The sequence below is a fragment of the Podarcis pityusensis genome (assembly GCF_964106645.2).
Source record: "Podarcis pityusensis genome assembly, chromosome: 3".
NCBI classification, from domain to species: Eukaryota; Metazoa; Chordata; class Lepidosauria; order Squamata; family Lacertidae; genus Podarcis; species Podarcis pityusensis.
In genome coordinates this window covers 68,732,555-68,749,426 of record NC_138026.1, presented here as the reverse complement: position 1 = coordinate 68,749,426, position 16,872 = coordinate 68,732,555, and the positions used below count along the sequence as shown (strand labels likewise).

General features: G+C 40.4%; 1 protein-coding gene and 1 long non-coding RNA gene across 17 annotated transcripts in view; one reads left to right on the top strand and one right to left on the bottom strand.

Annotated features, from left to right (window-relative positions):
- ARID1B (AT-rich interaction domain 1B) overlaps positions 1-16,872 on the bottom strand; it is a 347,348-nt gene that overhangs the window by 184,967 nt on the left and 145,509 nt on the right. The gene's annotated exons all lie outside the window — the stretch shown is intronic.
- LOC308473121 lies at positions 519-10,584 on the top strand. Of its 3 annotated transcripts, none has more exons than XR_013983913.1 (3): positions 519-1,226; positions 1,913-2,050; positions 8,191-10,446. It is a non-coding gene; the product is annotated as an uncharacterized lncRNA (long non-coding RNA). The 3 variants fall into 3 exon arrangements; XR_013983911.1 differs by having other exon boundaries at positions 524-1,226; positions 9,221-10,584; XR_013983912.1 differs by having other exon boundaries at positions 527-1,191; positions 9,221-10,584.

The window sequence follows — 16,872 nt, the reverse complement described above, 5'->3', positions numbered from 1 at the left end:
ACCCCATTATTAATATGATGACTTTTAATACTTTAAAAGGGCTAGAATAAAAAGAGTTTGAATCAAAGAAAGGTAACACTCAACTCAAAAGGAAATAAAAGTTCTACCCAGGGTGACTAGCAAGCCTTTACACTCAAGGATGGTTTTCCAAAGAAACAGAAGAGACAAGCACAATTTGTAAAGTCAATTGGTTACAAGCAATGCACAGCATTTGTGTGTGTGTGTGTGTGTGTGTGTGTTTCTCTCTCTCTCATGGACATTATCGGAAAACAGGCTGTATAAAAACCCTCACCCTGTAAAACTGGACCCAGCAGAAAGGAGCGAGCAACAATGAGACGGAGAAGAAAAGCAAAGTTTGCAGGCGTAGGCAGAGCTCTGCTTTAGAGGAAGACACAAAAATGCCCTGAGTCGGTTTTCCCGCCAGTGAAGGTTGATGAGGCTGCATTTGGCTCAGACTAGCAGCTATTAAACAAATGGAACCAAAGTGCCTAAGCAGTAACTGCCATCCTGCGCTCTGCTCCCACAGCTGCTCTGGAGCCTAGAAAAGAGCCAATGGCAGGGAGCCGCCCCATCCCCCTCGGCAGAGCAACCAGACCTGTTTTTGTCTGCTTCAGCAGTAGCGCTCCAATGCTCTTATAGCTTCCTCCCTCAGCCAGCCAGCCAGCCAGCCTCCCTCCCTCCCTCTCCTCCCCCCATCTTATTTTCCATCCTCTTTCAACCATCATCCACTCATTTTAATTACGCAGAACGAGTTGCAACTCATCCGCCTGGAAGTTATATTAAAAGGGGGAGGGGGAAGAGAAGAAGAAGAGAAAGAAAGACTTCGAGAGGGATGGGAATAGGAGGGGGGGAGAGAAACAGATGAGGGTGGATTTGTGTGCTTAAAAGATGGCACGATAAACAACGCTCCTTGCCTCGCAGTAAATTTTAAAGCAACATTTTTATTTTAAGCATCCTCCTATGTCAGCAGAAACTTTTGAAAGAAATGCCTCTCTGTTCCCTTCCTCTCTCATCCCCTCTGTTTGGATGTGCCCTCCGTGAACAGCAGAATTCATCTTCAGATGTGGTTTTTTTTTTTTTTAATGTAAAGACAGACGATTTGGTGTTTTTTTTAAAAAAAAGGAGAGGGAAAGAAAAACAAACCACACTGCAACTCACTGATGCCTGTGAGGGAAGAACAAAGCTGGCGAGGTGTGGGAGTGAAGTAGTTGCCATCGCTTTTATATGTGCGTGACTCCCAGATTTATAGAGGGGTTAAACTTAAAAAGATCACCCTAACCCTAATGCAACAAACAACAATTAAAGGGAAAACTGAGTGAAGTGGAGGGAGGGGTTGCCTTTAAGAAAAGAGAAATGGCCTGCCATTTGCATTGGCCCCATCCTCTGAGGGGAGGATATTTGCCCTCAGCACGCAATCCTTCTCAGCATTTATATGGATTTACAAAGGCACATCTGTGCGTGTTGGAGGGCCAGCCTGACGTGTTTTCTGCTAGCAGCAGCTGCGGTTTCTGAGGAAACAAGGCTGATTTTCTAGTCAGGCTGGAGGATTTTTTTTCCAAGAGCCTATGCGTGGGGGTGGGGGATAAGGCAGAGAAGGAGGGAGGCAGGGAGGAAAAGCACAGCAATAAAATCTCCAAAGCTCAGAAGGGGGAGAGGCGGGGCAGAAGAGACTGCTGGGAGTTTTCATGTGCTGGCTTTCTCAACGTAGCTTTTTAGTGTTGCAATCCCGATGTTTTATTTTGGGAATTAAAGGTACAATTTCTGTAAATACGGGCTATCATTGTATGTGTTTTGCCCGCAGATTGGGGTTCTGACAATGAGGGGCCTCACATCACGTTCCCCAATATGTCACCCCTCCCTTTTAAATAAAAAGTTTAAAGTCCTTAGTTCTCCCACTTTTTTTTCCCTCCAGTGTGCCTCCTCATCTTTATCAGCAGCCCATAGGAGATGTTTCCCTGACTGGGTCTTCCACTTGAAAACATTTCATCTGCAATTCACAAGATAGGTCTGTTGCATGAAAACATTTGTATCCAGGGAAAAGTGCTTGAAGGTAGGAAAACATCTCTTTCTTCTTCACATTTCAAAAGTATTTTTCCCTTTCAAAATCAGATCTTAGCAACCAATAAAAACAGGTAAATTATCATGCTGATGAATGATTAACTGGCTGGCAGGCCAACACGGGAAGGGGGAAGGGAGAGAGGATGGGCAAGAAGCAGAGCAAAGGAGAGCAACAGAACACAGACACAGTTATAAACATTCAGAGGGAGAGGGAGAGAGGGCGGGCCATCTTAGGAAAGCTCTCATGCAAAAACAGCTATTGTATGACCCAGCTCTCATTACACGTTCTGTTTATAGTTACAACTAGAAACAGGGAAGTGTTTACATTTAAGTAAGTAATGGTTGTCCAAATATGGTGGTCGACACCTGAAATAAAAGTGTTGCAGGTGAAGACGCTACACCCAGGAGCAGAGCTTGTAGAAAAGGTTTCGTTCATCCACATATATAGTTAATACAAGTTCCTAGCCACCAAGCAGTATCATCAGATCAGGCCCCATTAAACAACACAATTTTCAGATTACATTTCCAGATGGGTGGAGTACAAATAAAAAATTATTATTATTATTAGAAAGAAAATAACATATTTGCAGAACAGATAACTCAAGAAAGAGAGCCAAACCATAGGCTATGTCAGTCACACGCATGAAATGCATAGGCAAGACATGAAGCATGCCAGCCAGGGGGGAGGGAATAAACATTTTCTCACTCTTCACGCACATACATAGACAAGGGCAACAAGATCCAGACTTATATTCTGCTGCTGTTTCCCTTCACAGAGACAGAGTCTAACAGAGACATAACCACTCCTGTGTTATACTTTCTGTGGGCTGTAATGTTCACTGCTATGCAGCGGCAGAGGAACCCGCTGAGGTGCCTGCGCGCAGCGCCCATAGGGGCAGGGCGCACCGCGGGGCCTCTGGAGTCTGCCTGCCTCCTCCCACTCAGCCGCCTTACAGCTGGGGGGGGAGGCAGTGGGCAGGTCATTTGGACAGAGCGGAGCCTGCGCGCACCCAAGCCACCATGACTCTCCTAGGAGAGGCCCGTGGCTTGGGTGCACTGCAAGCCTCGCGGTGAGTGCCACCCGACACTTTGTCACCCCCCTCAGTGGTGACACCTGGGGCACCCCGCACACACCCCTTCCTCCGCCCCTGCTGCTATGGCTGTACTGTCTGCTTCTCATCTGCCCTGGGTGGGCAAGAAAGAGCGGAGGTATGCTGGCTTTGAGCCAGTCCCAGTAAGCTAGACTTTGAGTGAAATGATCCAGCAAACTAGGATGACTCTTCCTTGGTCCTTCATTTTTTGTTTTCATCATGACATTACTGCTTGCCACCATCAGTGAAGTGATGGTTTTTATTTTTTATTACTAGAATTTACACTACATGCTTCAATTGAGGTGGCTTACATAATAAAATACACAATAAAATTAAAAGCATATATAAAAATGGTAAAAGCAGCAGGCCTATGTAAACAGCAAAAGGATAAAAAAAAAGAATCTGGTAAAAACAGTTCAGCCAAAAATCCTGGGAAAATAAAGCATTTGCCTGGCATCGGTATGATTTCACAGAAGGTACCAAGCAAACCCCTCTGGATGAAATGTTCAGAAATCAGGGCACTGCAATTGAAAATGTCCTTTCTTTTCTATTGTTTTCTTTTAAATAAATGGAATTAGAATACCAGGAAAAAACACAGCTTTTGCCACTCTGGTATCCTCCCCTCCCAAAATCTAGATGGGCCTGCCTCTCTCCGACCCTTATTTCAGCATACAACCCTAACTGGCAGCATTTTTGTTGGGGGGGGAGATGGCAGAAAAAGCATTGTATGTGGAGTATGCTGTTCTATCCTTTGAAATGACTATTCAAAATAATGTATGTATTCTGTATTATTTAAGCATGCAGAGTCTCACTGTTCACAGGAAACTAATTTGCAGGGATAGCATTTGAACAAAGACATACTGTACTATTGTCATAACGCCTTGGGTAACAGTACTATTGAAGTATTACATCATGAAGTATTACATGAATTGGTCCCCCATAGGACTTACACAGAGTGCTAAGTATAACACTGTGCTCCTTCATAGGCATCTTGTGTGATAACTATTATCATTCTGCTCAACATTTCACAATGCTACAGTGCTACATATGTGACACACAACATGCATGGCAGATTTCCTGTAAGATGAACAGGACAAAAGAGAGGGGGAAGATTAAAGGAGGAGCAGCATGGACAATGGGGGGGGGGGAGTTAATTTTGTAACTTTTGTGTCAACATATGTGAAGAGGGAGATTTCAGCCCTGCCTCCTAGGTTTCATACATCACTGTTGCCATTGGCCTAGCATCTTCACTTACCTTAACTGAGCTTCAATATTATTTCGTTTAAAAACAAAGTCAATAGCTTCCTCCCAATGAGTTTGGAAGCAAAATGAGGCCACCACCGCTCAAGAGGAAAATTTCTGTATAACCAGGAGAATACTGGTATACAAAAGCAGTTATCCTTCAATATTGACCCTCCATCTTGCAAGAGTGGAGGACAGTGCATGGATGCTGCATTAACACTACTATGAAATCTGGCTACCATGAGTGCCAAGTGCAGGTGCAAGTTCACATTTACTTTGCTATGGGCTCCAAGCAAAGCATCTACTTAGTTGCTACCATGATTTCTGCCCCCTTCTGACACAAGGTGGGTGACTTGACAAGGAAGTAGAGTTGTTACATGGACTAGTTGTGTGGATAAGTGAAAGCCCCAAATCATAGCTAATAGGCAGACAGACAACTGTACAGTGGTACCTCTGGATGCAAATGGGATCCATTCCGGAGCCCCGTTCACATCCAGAAGCGAACGCAACCCGCGTCCGCGCGATTCGCCGCTTCTGCGCATGCACGTGACGTCATTTTGACCGTCTGCACGAGCGGCGAAACCTAGAAGTAACGCACTCCGTTACTTCCAGGTCGCCGCAGTGCGCAACCCGAAAATACTTATTCCAAAGCTACTTCAACCCGAGGTATGACTGTACTCTTAGTCAAGAGGGGGCAGATTTTCCCTCACACATGTTTACCATCTCTGTGGCTGCTTGAGCCCAGTTGTCAACAAGTGAGATTTACACTTTCTTATTCTGGCTTGTGGTAAGGCATGGAAATCTCCCTCTGTGGGTTCCTGTGAAACTGGCCTAGCAGCCTTACAAAACTGTCACACATGGACACCCATGAAAGACATCTCCCTGCTCTCCTGACTTGAAGGCAAGACAGATAAATTTTAGTCACTGGTGCCCGCCTGAGCCTGAAGATGCAATGTGACATTTTGTTTCACGTTTCACTTGCTTATATTGCTGAGTATTCTCAGTATGTAAATTGGCTACTGCATGTAAACAGCATATTGGGCTCTGGTTAAGTATGGTTAGACTCTGGTCAATGTCAATGATTACAGTGGCTACCAGGAGTGGAACAAAAGCACTAATAAATGATTGCACTTAAAACTAATATCACAATAGTCAAAACACAAAAAAACACCCTAATTTTTTTGGGGGGGGGCTAACCCATGGCCTCCATACATTGCTGGATTGCAAATCTTATCAACCCTGACCATTGAGCATGCTATGCTAGCTGGGGCTGGTGAGAGTTGGAACACACACCATCTGGAGAGCCACAGATTCCCCACCCTGCCCTGTTTGGTGAAGCACAGATATGGTTAACTACTGGAACTATAAAAATGTATTCTGAGGGATAGTTCATTATCTAGACATATGATTGCAACTTTATTAATAAACTTGGCTGAGAGAGTACCGCAGTGTGTTTCCAGAGTGTAACATGTGGTTTCTGACCAGGAAACACTCTTCCAGCAAATGCCATCCAGTCTCCTGTTTTCAGAGCAACTCTGAGCTCAAGCACCAGGCAAAAGGAACCAGCACATGATAGGCATGCATGCTATTGGTGGTGTATAGGAATCTGAGAGGAGGCAAAGTAGCCCCAAAAGTGGAACAGGGACATTGCTGGTGATGGGGAGACAAAGGACTATGATCCCCATTTTCTTATTAGATGCTTCCACTAAATTACAGAATACTACTACACAGAAATCTTCATAAGACTTCTCCTTGTTCAAGTTTCACTTGACACAATTTAATATTTAAATACCAAACAAATAAATCACTAGGAGCATATAAAAAGGACTGGGTCTAGAGACAGCCCCCTAGGCAAACACTTTATGTGATTAGCAGAGCACTGCCTAGCATTCTTGTTCCCTCATCACTGAATAAAACTGTCATTAGCAGAGTGCCCATACTAATATCATCACTTGCTAATGCACAGCTTAAATTGGGGACAAATCTAGTTAATGGAGTAATCTAAATGGGATCCATGCTGGAAAGGTATAGTTTGACAAACATGTTGGCTTCACCCTTGGAGGAACTGAATTCTAATAAAATGCATATGAACACTTTCTGTAAAAGGGGGGAAAAATGCTACAAGGGAAGCAGATCAATTTAAAGGTTAGTGGATATCCTCTACATGCAACAAATGTTTCTGTTCAGTGTTGCTATGCACATGTTGTCTGTGTTTGAGGGGGCTTAAAATAAAAAAAACAGCATCAAAGACATAAGACCCTGCTCTAACGTGGGTCTTCCTTAATGGGCAAAATTTATTTTGTTACATTTTTGAGCATGTAAAAGTGTACTCAGTCAGTTTAACCCAACCCATTTGAAGACTACTTTCAGAACAACCCTCAAACAGGGACATAACAGTGAAATACACTGCAGAATTGTTGTATGCTACACTCGCAAATACCATCAATTTGGGATAAAAGCATCAGATAATACTGTAAGCTTGTTGTACCCTCTCAGTTTCAGTCAACTTGCAACTTGCAGCAGGGGGTAAAATAATGCTGGAAACCCCTGCATGATAGTAGCAAACCACTCAGAGCCTAACCTGCACCCTTCAGTGTGAAGGCTACTGCAGAGCCACATTGCATGTCTCTTCCAGCAATGGCCCTTCCAACATGCAGTTTGGAGACAATTAAATTCCATTTGCATTAGTAGGGCTATTAAAAAGAAGTTTCACACTAAATAGCTGAAATTGAAAGAGCAGGGTCTCTTCTTTATGCTACTACTTCCCGGGATTTTTTGAGAGGGGTTGGGGATAGACACACTACATTCAAATCATGTCTGAATTTAACTTTCATCTCCTAGCCTGTTGAGTTACCCCCACTTTCGCATTCAGTGGCAGTGGAAATCACCAAGCTATGGGTGATGCTTCACCCGCATAGGGATCCCCATACCTTAGCATATTTGTACTTCTGCAAACTCAGGGATCCCAAGTCAGCTGATACCTCTTGTACATGAACTGTTTGGGCCACATAATTTCAAGTACTGGGCCCTGAAGATCAGAAACAGAATATAATATTGATGTTAGTTTGTGCTTGGACACATACCTCAACTTAATAACTTGATCTTGCCTATGCATGCAGCTGCTTTGCTTGTGCCACTAAGAAAGCCACAGTCAAAAAAGAAAGCTTCTAATTAAGTAGATTTTCCTGTTTCAGTTGATTTAATATCCTAGCTTGTGGGAACTGGAAACTATGGTTAATTAGAGATTTCCTGGTTTGCTTATTCATTGTTGTCCCCGGTGTTACAGAGCCCGGACTGGCCTAATACAGTAGTTGGACATTTAGTATCACCACTTCCATGCTGTGGTACATTCTATCAGCAGAGATTCAGCAGGCATTGTCACTTCTGACTTTCAGGTGTCTCTTGAAGACTTCAATGTCAACAGGTCTGTGCATTTGCCAGTCATTTTAATTATTTTTCTGTACCGCTTTTAATAGTTCGCTATGTTTTTATATTGCTGTATACTGTTCTGATATTTTATGCAAGCGGGCTATCGAAACACCTTTATAAAATAAATAATTACCACTGCAAAGTGAAAAACAAAGGGGTTGTGTGCAACAGGTAAAAGGCTGTTACCTATTTCAACTTATTAAGCAGTTCAAAAATGGCCATAAATAACACACTGTGCTTATCCAAGGGTTCAACCTGTCTGTTTCTACAAACCAGCCAGTAACTTATTTCTGGCTTATAATTTCCAGGATTCCTTGGGACTGATGTTAACTTTTCCTAACATAATAGTATTTTTTTTGTATTGTTTTAGAACATGTGGGCGTCAGTGGTGTTACATCTTGCCAGTGTATTACTGGTGATGTACTTGCTCCAAGTCCTCTTTCTATGATACCTTGGTATATTTGGATCAGACAGCTGGCTTCTCTCCAATGTCTCTATAATTCACAAGTGCCTTCCTACAAGTTGAAAGCTTCTTTCTTTAATATATTTATAAAATATCTGTAAAACATTTTCTTGAGTGCCGCATTCCATGAAATTTTCCAAAGGGAGAAAGTTGAAGAAAAAGAGGCAGGTGCCGGCAGAGTAAAGGTACAGTGGAAAAATCCTGATGCCTCATTGTTTCCTAACATGAGCCTTATTCTGTTCTTCTATGTTGGAAGAAAGGCTGCTACTATGAGGAAAACTTTGTGCCATTTGTTTGACAGTTTGATATAAAGGTGCCCCATTTTGAAACTTTATTAGTAAACATTCATTGGAAGTCTTTTTAAACATTTTGAAATACGTTTCTTGCTTGCCCACCCTGCCATTTAACGGGAGAGACCTCTACAAGCTTTTCAAGTAATCAGGGTATCTTGGATTATGCATATGCCGATGATCGTGTTTATGGGGAGCTAGGAAGTACCCTCACTTGGGGACATGCTATGAGCCCCATTTTGAACATGAAATGTACAAATGTCTTCCCTTCAGACTACTACTGCTATAGCAGATTTTAAAATTTAAGTTTAAAAATATCCAATTACTACGTTTCAGGGTTCTGTGTCTCTGGGACACATTATATATTATCACATATGCACAGATAGCAACATGCCCTCATGCTTTTGAATCTGTAGAATTAAATGTGGAGATGAGACCTAAAGACTGTTTGACTCAAAGTATCTTTATTGAAAATTCCATGGAATCAATGGCAAAACTTCAGCTGTTGCTAGTGAAACATTTATTCAGCATTTCTTTCCCACATTTCTTTCCCACAGTCTTTCATTCTAAATATTTTGAGCTTTCTAATACATCCATTAAAAGATTGAAAACGAACACTTGGGATAACATATCCACTTGCCTTGCAGCAAGAAGAAAATCAATTTGGCCCCCATCAATGGCCAGAGGACCACAACCAGGAACCAGTCCCTTCCAGAAAGAGCTCTGCTGCGACGGTTGGTCAGTTGCTCTGTGCCTGCAAAGGCCAAGGGAAGGACATCCTGGCCCACTGCCAGCTCCATAATTACAGTAAATGTATAGGAAAGCAAAGTAATCAAACATATGGAGCACTACTATATGGTTAGTCTATTGAAAATGTTAAAAACTAATGTTACAGTGCTTTCAGAGACACTCAATAAGGTAATCAACTTGGTTTTAAGAATGTGCTTAAGGATATACATATTCCTGCAAACACACAACTTTCACCCCAAAACTTCTAGGAGTACCAACACATACACAACTCCTAAAATTGCAGGTTCCTTCTGTTTTATGCAAAAAGGAAGAAAATCATTAAAATTTACAAAAAGTGATGCAGTTCATTGGCTTCATGTGGGAGAAATGATGCGGTTACACAAACAAACAAACATGCTCTGGGTTATGATTTACTTTGTTTCAAACTAGAGCTACAAGATGTCTAGAGAATTATTTGTAACATACATAAATCTCCTCCTAAGGTAATATATCACCAACACATTGAGTGACTGCCAACGTGTTATGCCCTTCAGGAAAAAAAATGTTATTTGGAAAACTAAAGTTTTTTTTAATACAAAAAAATGAATTAATTTCTTAGAACAGTAATCCAAAATCTTTTTCAAAAAAACTATGCCAGATGTTTTAGTAACAGTTTATGAATTGATATCATCATTCCCTTATAACCCATGCCCCCCCCTCCAAACCCTCTTTTTTCACTTAAAACAGTTACTTTATCATGAGAGAATACTACAAGCATATGATATAGCAACCAAATGGAAAACAGAAGGATCTTCCATATCCATGCTGCTGCTGTGAGAAACGTTTGATTTCCGTGGTAAACTGAGAGTGCCAGCCAATGAGTTATTTGCTAGATATTACTGAGTATTGTTACTGGTTGCCCATTTGCTACCAGGTCACATTCAAAGTGCTACTATTATATTAGTACTATTATATTATTCCTAAAGTATGTAAATACGCCTTTGTATATTTCTAAATACCTGTTTTTTCCAATAATTTTAATGTTTTGATTTAATGTAAACCATGTAGAGGTTTATTTTCAATCAAGCAGTATATAAATGTTGTTGAATAAAAAGAAAATAAAAAAACAGTTATCCTTGAGACTTTCCAAAGACTATGTTTACATCCACATTTTCATCCAGCTCTAGATGGGTATTGTTAGGTGCTCCAGAATGTGCATAGGGATGTGCATCTAAGTGACAGCTGTGTGGTATGGACAAATAAAAATCTTATACAGATGCAATTCCAACATGCACAATACACCTGATTTACAATGCAGTTGTTTTAATCTAGGAAGCAAAACACATACGGATCTCCTTATCTGGAGTATGTATGAACTATAACAGGGTATGCTGCAAGTATGTTGCAGTGGTTTAAGCAGACTCTTTTGAGCTCACGTCATCTGTTTGGTAAGTAGCTAGAAAAGTTCATACTGAGGACAGAGAAAGTGTGAATAAGTTATACAGTCATATCTCATGTTATGTTTGCTTCATGTTACGTTTTTTCAGGTTGCATCCCACAGTGACCCGGAAGTACCAGAAAGGGTTACTTCTGGGTTTTGCTGCTCGCACATGCGCAGCAGCGCTAAATCGCGCTTCGTGCATGCGCACAAATGCCAAATCACGCTGCGCACCTGCGCAGATATGGTGCTTCAGGTTGCAGGCTTTTCATGTTGCGAATGGGCCTCCGGAACAGATCCTGTTTGCAACCAGAGGTGCCACTGTAAAAGATACAACTGCCCTCCACTTCTTATGTCTCTGAATCCTGGGAGCGCTGCACCATTCGCTAGAAAATTAGTTCTATTCCACATGACAATTTAGGTATTTACACTGGAAAACGCTCAAGAACATGCACACAAAAACAAAATATATCTACACATTTGGAGGCCCATATATGAATATGCAAAAAAGCACATTGTTTGATGTGGCTGCAATCCTTGTTAGCGCATCCGGACTATAGTTACATGTACTCAATCATTCTGTTGACAAGTGACAATTTATAAGGTTATTGTGTATTGTGACACTGTTGTGGACCTCTCTACCAAGGAGTAAAAACCTTCATTGGTTAGATGTGTTCATCTTCATTTTGAAGAAAGAACAGAAGAGTACGTGGACCAGAGATCTGAGAACGTAATGTTTTATATCACAGTTAATGAGAACTATTACTCATCATATTTAATATTAAGACTTTGTTCTGTGAAAACTAGAGGAAGAACTCTTGTTTGCAACAATAATGCACGAGGCATAACAAGAAAGAATACAATGTTACAATTAGTTTAACAAGTCAAATAGTATTATCTTATCTATTTTTTAAGGTTTAAGACATTTTTACAGATTATCTAATGGACTGATCTTTTGAGCTTCTGTACAGACAAGTAAGCATTAGGATTGGCCACAGAGCACCATAAATTGTTGTTCTATAACTATACTGAGAGCCAGGCACCTGGTGCCCAAGTGATAGCTGCCAACCTAGATGGCTTTAAAAATGGGTTAGGCAAATTCATGGAAGATAAGGTTATCAATAGCTACTAGCAATAATGGCTTCTGAGTATCAGTTGCTAGGGAACATGAGTGAGAAAGTGTTACTGCACTCGTGTCCTGATTGTGTGCTTCCTGTAGGCATTTGGTTGGCCACTGTTAAGATCACACTGCAGGACTAGCTGGGTCTTGGGTTTCATAGAGCAGGGCTGTCCTTGTGCTATCATGGCACCTGCACCATTGCCAGAAAGCTCTTGTGAAGATCAGGATTGGTAGAGAAGTGGCATGGCAAAGGGTGAATTTTTCAGTGCAGTACATTAAAGACATTCAGGGAGTTTTATGCCGACACAACCCTACTGCAAGTATTTAGTGAAATTTCAACTGACAGGTAAGATAACAAAGTAGAAATTTCCACATTTCTTAAGTGCAGAATATATAAATGGCTTTTTAAAAAGAAAGCATGAATGGAATATTGTGAAATCTCTTCCTATTTCTGTGGGTTTTACATTTCTGCTTTGTATTCCCTTTTCCCCTTCTCCAGTTCTTCTGTTTGGAGGCTAGTGCTTACACAGTAAAATCGCTCCAGGAGCCTCCCACATGATATCGTTTTTATTCTACCAAGCTAATGCCAGGGTTTTCAGATAAGAGAGCAGAAGAAACACTATCCCTCTTCTTGTCCTTCATTTAGAATACATAATCAAACTGGTACACTCACCTGAGAAGAAGTCAGCATCTGATTATATTATATAGCACTGATATGAGCAAAGAAAAGCAGTCAGCACGCATGAGAGTATTTGGAGCATTTCTAATCAGTACCATGTGGAAAAATGCCATCTACCATAGCGGAAATTATAGTTAAAATTGCACAACACCTTTATGATATAAATGTATATAAACTGTAGATAATACAAAAACTCCCTCTCTTCTTAGATAACATTCAAAATACAATATAATTATCTTTTCCCACTCTACAGTTCTTCTGTTTGGAGGCTAGTTTGCACAGTAAAACCACTCTAGAAGCCCTCAGTTGATGAGAGGAAGCTCATCAAATATGCAGATGACGCCAAATGGGAATGGGTAGCTAATACCACAGAAGACAGAATCTGGAGTCAAGATGACCATAACAGATTGGAGACCTGGGCCAAAACTAACAAAATGAATGTAAGGTTCTACACTTAGGTAGGAATAACCAGCTGCAAAAATATAAGATGGGAGACACCTGGCGTACCAGTAGTACATGTGAAAAGGGTCTAGGGGTCCTAGTAGACCACAAGCTTGTCTTCGCCTGCTCCTGCTCCAGAGGTTAGGACCCAAACCAATGGATTCAAGTTACAATAAAGGAGATTCTAATTAAACATCAGGAATAACTTTTTGTTTGTAAGAGCTGTTAAACAGTGGAATGGACACCCTCAGAAGTTGGTGGACTCTCCTCACTGAATGTTTTTAAGCAGAGGTTGGATGGCCATATGTCATGGAGGCTTTAGCAGAAATTCCTGCATTGCAGCGAGTTGGACTAGGTGACCCTTCCAATTCTATGATTCTATGAAATCATAGTACAAAGAAGGATGTAACCAGTACACTGGTTATGGGAAAATGGGAAAGTGGGTGATTGTTTGACCTAAATAGAATTAGAATTTTTAGGAATAGTAATTGTTTTCTTCATCTGATTCAAAATTCCATTCTGAGCCCTTAAGTGGGAGTGACGAATAAAGAAAAAGAGACCAACAATGCAAAAGTCATGATTAAATGCCAAAGTCTCCAGACTATATCTAATGAAAACCAAGGGACTAACAATATAAGGAGGAAGCACTCCTATGCCATTCTTATTGAAATGGATAGAATTCCGTGGAAAAATGCACAGTGAATGGCATTAATAATATATATTGATTGTGTTCCTAATCAATGATGCCAACAGAGCAGGACTTTTAGGCAGAGTCCAGGGGCCTCTCAGCAAAATGAGCACAAGGACGTATTTTGAATCAAATATGCACATTATCATCTAAACAAAAGAATATAATAAAAGAGTTTTGATTTAATTCAAGATTCCTTAACAAGTGCACTTTTGGGGATAAGTCAGTTCTCCCACCATTCAAGTTATTTTTTAAAATGCCTTTATTATAAATTTAAAAACCCTCAACCAATAGGCAACCACAATCATAGAATATAAGTCCAGTCTTCCTCTCATCTCCCCAAGGTCTCAATTACAGTAATTCCTATCTAGCCCCCATCAGTATAATTAACATAATTACTCAGAAGCATTGTACTTCACCTTCTGCTTTAGAAGTGACCCAAGTTTATTTAAAGAGTAGCACCTGAACCCCATCAAACACTGCCTCAAAACAAAGAGAGGTTTGTAAAAATACACCCAGAGAACACCCAACTTTCCAGGGTTTCTGAACTGACATACTTAATTTGTGACAAATGAAGCAAGCTTTCTTTATTTTTCACCCTCATTTCAATTTTCTAAGTAAATTACGTTGGCTGATTTGGAGTAGAAATTATATTTCTTCCACAAGTTATTACTATGTGCCACTAGATATATCACATGCACACCATTACCTGCATCCTAGAAAATACTGGTAAATGTACAGTGCCTATCTTCTATTTGATCCATCATATTCTCCACACTGCTACAAGGGAAAGATGACCTCAGTTAACACTTGAGGGGCTCATACCTATTACACTTACTAAAAACACTCTGCAAACATATAATTTACCAGGCAGCGTTCAACAGAGTTCAAGCACTCTCTTGGCATATATTTAGTATACTTAGGGTGTGACATTCAATGCAAAACGAGTTTCCTGGAAAGTAGACTAATGCTAATCAATAGATCTGACTCAGTGAAAAACCTTGGACTGATAAAAGGAGGCATCAAACATGAAGACAGATCATTACCTCGTCTAGTAGCTGTCTATCATTTAAAGTGAGGTGAAAAACTGTTTCTTTAAAATGATCGCTTTAACTCAGTTCAAACTGAAACACTATTTCAAAAATAAGCTCTGTGGGTCCAGTGCCACTATTTTACTAAAATTGGTCAGATCCCATTTTGCAATTGCCAGAAACCATTGTTATTAGCACTGTTCAAAGTACTCATACAAAGACTGTTTAAAGTCACCACACTGAGACATTCAGCTAACCTCCTTTAAGTCAGATGCTTCAATGGTAAAATGGATTGGCAAAAGGGAAAAGACTGTCTCTCCATGTGAAAGTATGCAGTCAAAATTGTTCACGTTTCCCAAATTGTTCACGTTTCCCACATTGCTACATGTAATATGGATGTTAATAAAAGGGATGTTTAAACCTTCAAGCTAAATTCATCTCCTTTTCATTTTACAGATATTCTGGTTCCCGGTATTAATTTGGTTCCCTTGGTGATTTTTAGGATTTCAACAGAAATTAGTTAAAATAAATTGAAATGTTTAAATAAAAATGAGTGGAGAAATGTTAGTACAGTACTGATTTAATACACCCATCCACTTCTTTACCTAAGTAAAAAATTACCTGAAAGTAAATTTAGTGGTGCCCAGGGGAATCACCATGAATGTAGATCCAACACCTTAGCTTGGATTAAGGTGGGGAAAATGGCACAGAAGATTCAAAGTACAGTCATTTGGGTTCTCAGCTCCAGACTTACAGTCTGGGATGCCCAATTCATAACCCCTTCACCCACTGTAGATGGAAAATCCACATCTGCAATTCACGTCTAAAGCAGGTTACTTAAAAGTAAGTTACGCATTCTATAGACTTTACTCGTGAGTTACGTGTTTACGATTACAAATCTAAATCTTTTACAAACCTTTTAAAAAACAGCAACAACTACCTGCATAACAAAACATCCCCTTCCTGCTCATCTCCCTGCAGCCCCCTATGCACCCTCAAAATTTGTTCGGGAAAGCAGAGAGCATATTTTGGGGCACATGGGGAGAGCAGAAGAAAGGGAAGTCCAGCTGCACATATGGAACTCCAGGTGTGGGACATTGCATATATCCCATAGTTTTTCATCTGCCATTTACTATATTCCTCCTGGGATAGTCTAGCCTCCTCTGATGAGGAACCCTGTAGAGAAAGGGGAGTTACTACACACTACATGGTCTTAGGCAGCTGAATACAAGATGTGGCACTCCTCTCATCTCGCTTGTATGGAGATTCACTGCACCTCTTTGCCCATTTAAACTCATTTATTTATTTAAATTATCTAGGAGCTGAACAAATATTTTAAAACAATACAGTCTCTGCCCACAAAAAAACAATAGGGAAAGCTAGAGAGGAAACAAAAAACAAGTAAAATGTTTAATAACCAGGTGAAACGAAGGAGTTCCAACTGAGATGATGGAGTGGGCCATACTAAATCTGTATCTATTCATATTTTTTAAAATGGTGTAAGTTATTTATTCCATGACTTATTTATTCACTGAGATTTTAAAATTTCCAACCCACCCTGCCCCTTATGGTTATTCAAATACTGATATAAAGCACACTAAAATATATGTGGAACTAAGACACACAAATTAGAAGATTGTGCATCACTGATTACTCTATGTAGGCAATGTGTTCTACTTTTAAAATCTCTTAAATTTTTATTACCTAAAGAGAACAGCCTGCTTATAACACTGACCTTCACTCTCTTAAGGAAAGCTAGGAAAGCACCATTAACGACAACAAAAAGCTTATATAATCCCAAAAAACTTGAAAAAGAAGGCTAGTTTTAGGATACCCTTCGAAATATAAACACAATGTCTATTTGCTCCTTTAGTCCACTCAAAACTGAGCCATTCACTACCCACAGCTGTTTGATGAACAACTCAACATTCTGAGTGCAGCCGACTGCGAGAGTATGTTTTCCCCTCATTCCCTATCATATCATTCCTTATTCACTCCACATGCCTGAAGAGAGAACTTTGTTGCTTTGAACTTTTCTCTACAACTTTCAAAGGAGGGAGGAGGAAAGGGGGGGACACAGCACAGGGATGTAAGAAATAGACAGAAAGGACGCATCAAGGTGAATTAGATTTCCACATCATTTATCCTACAGGAAAGCGCATGCTTTAATGTA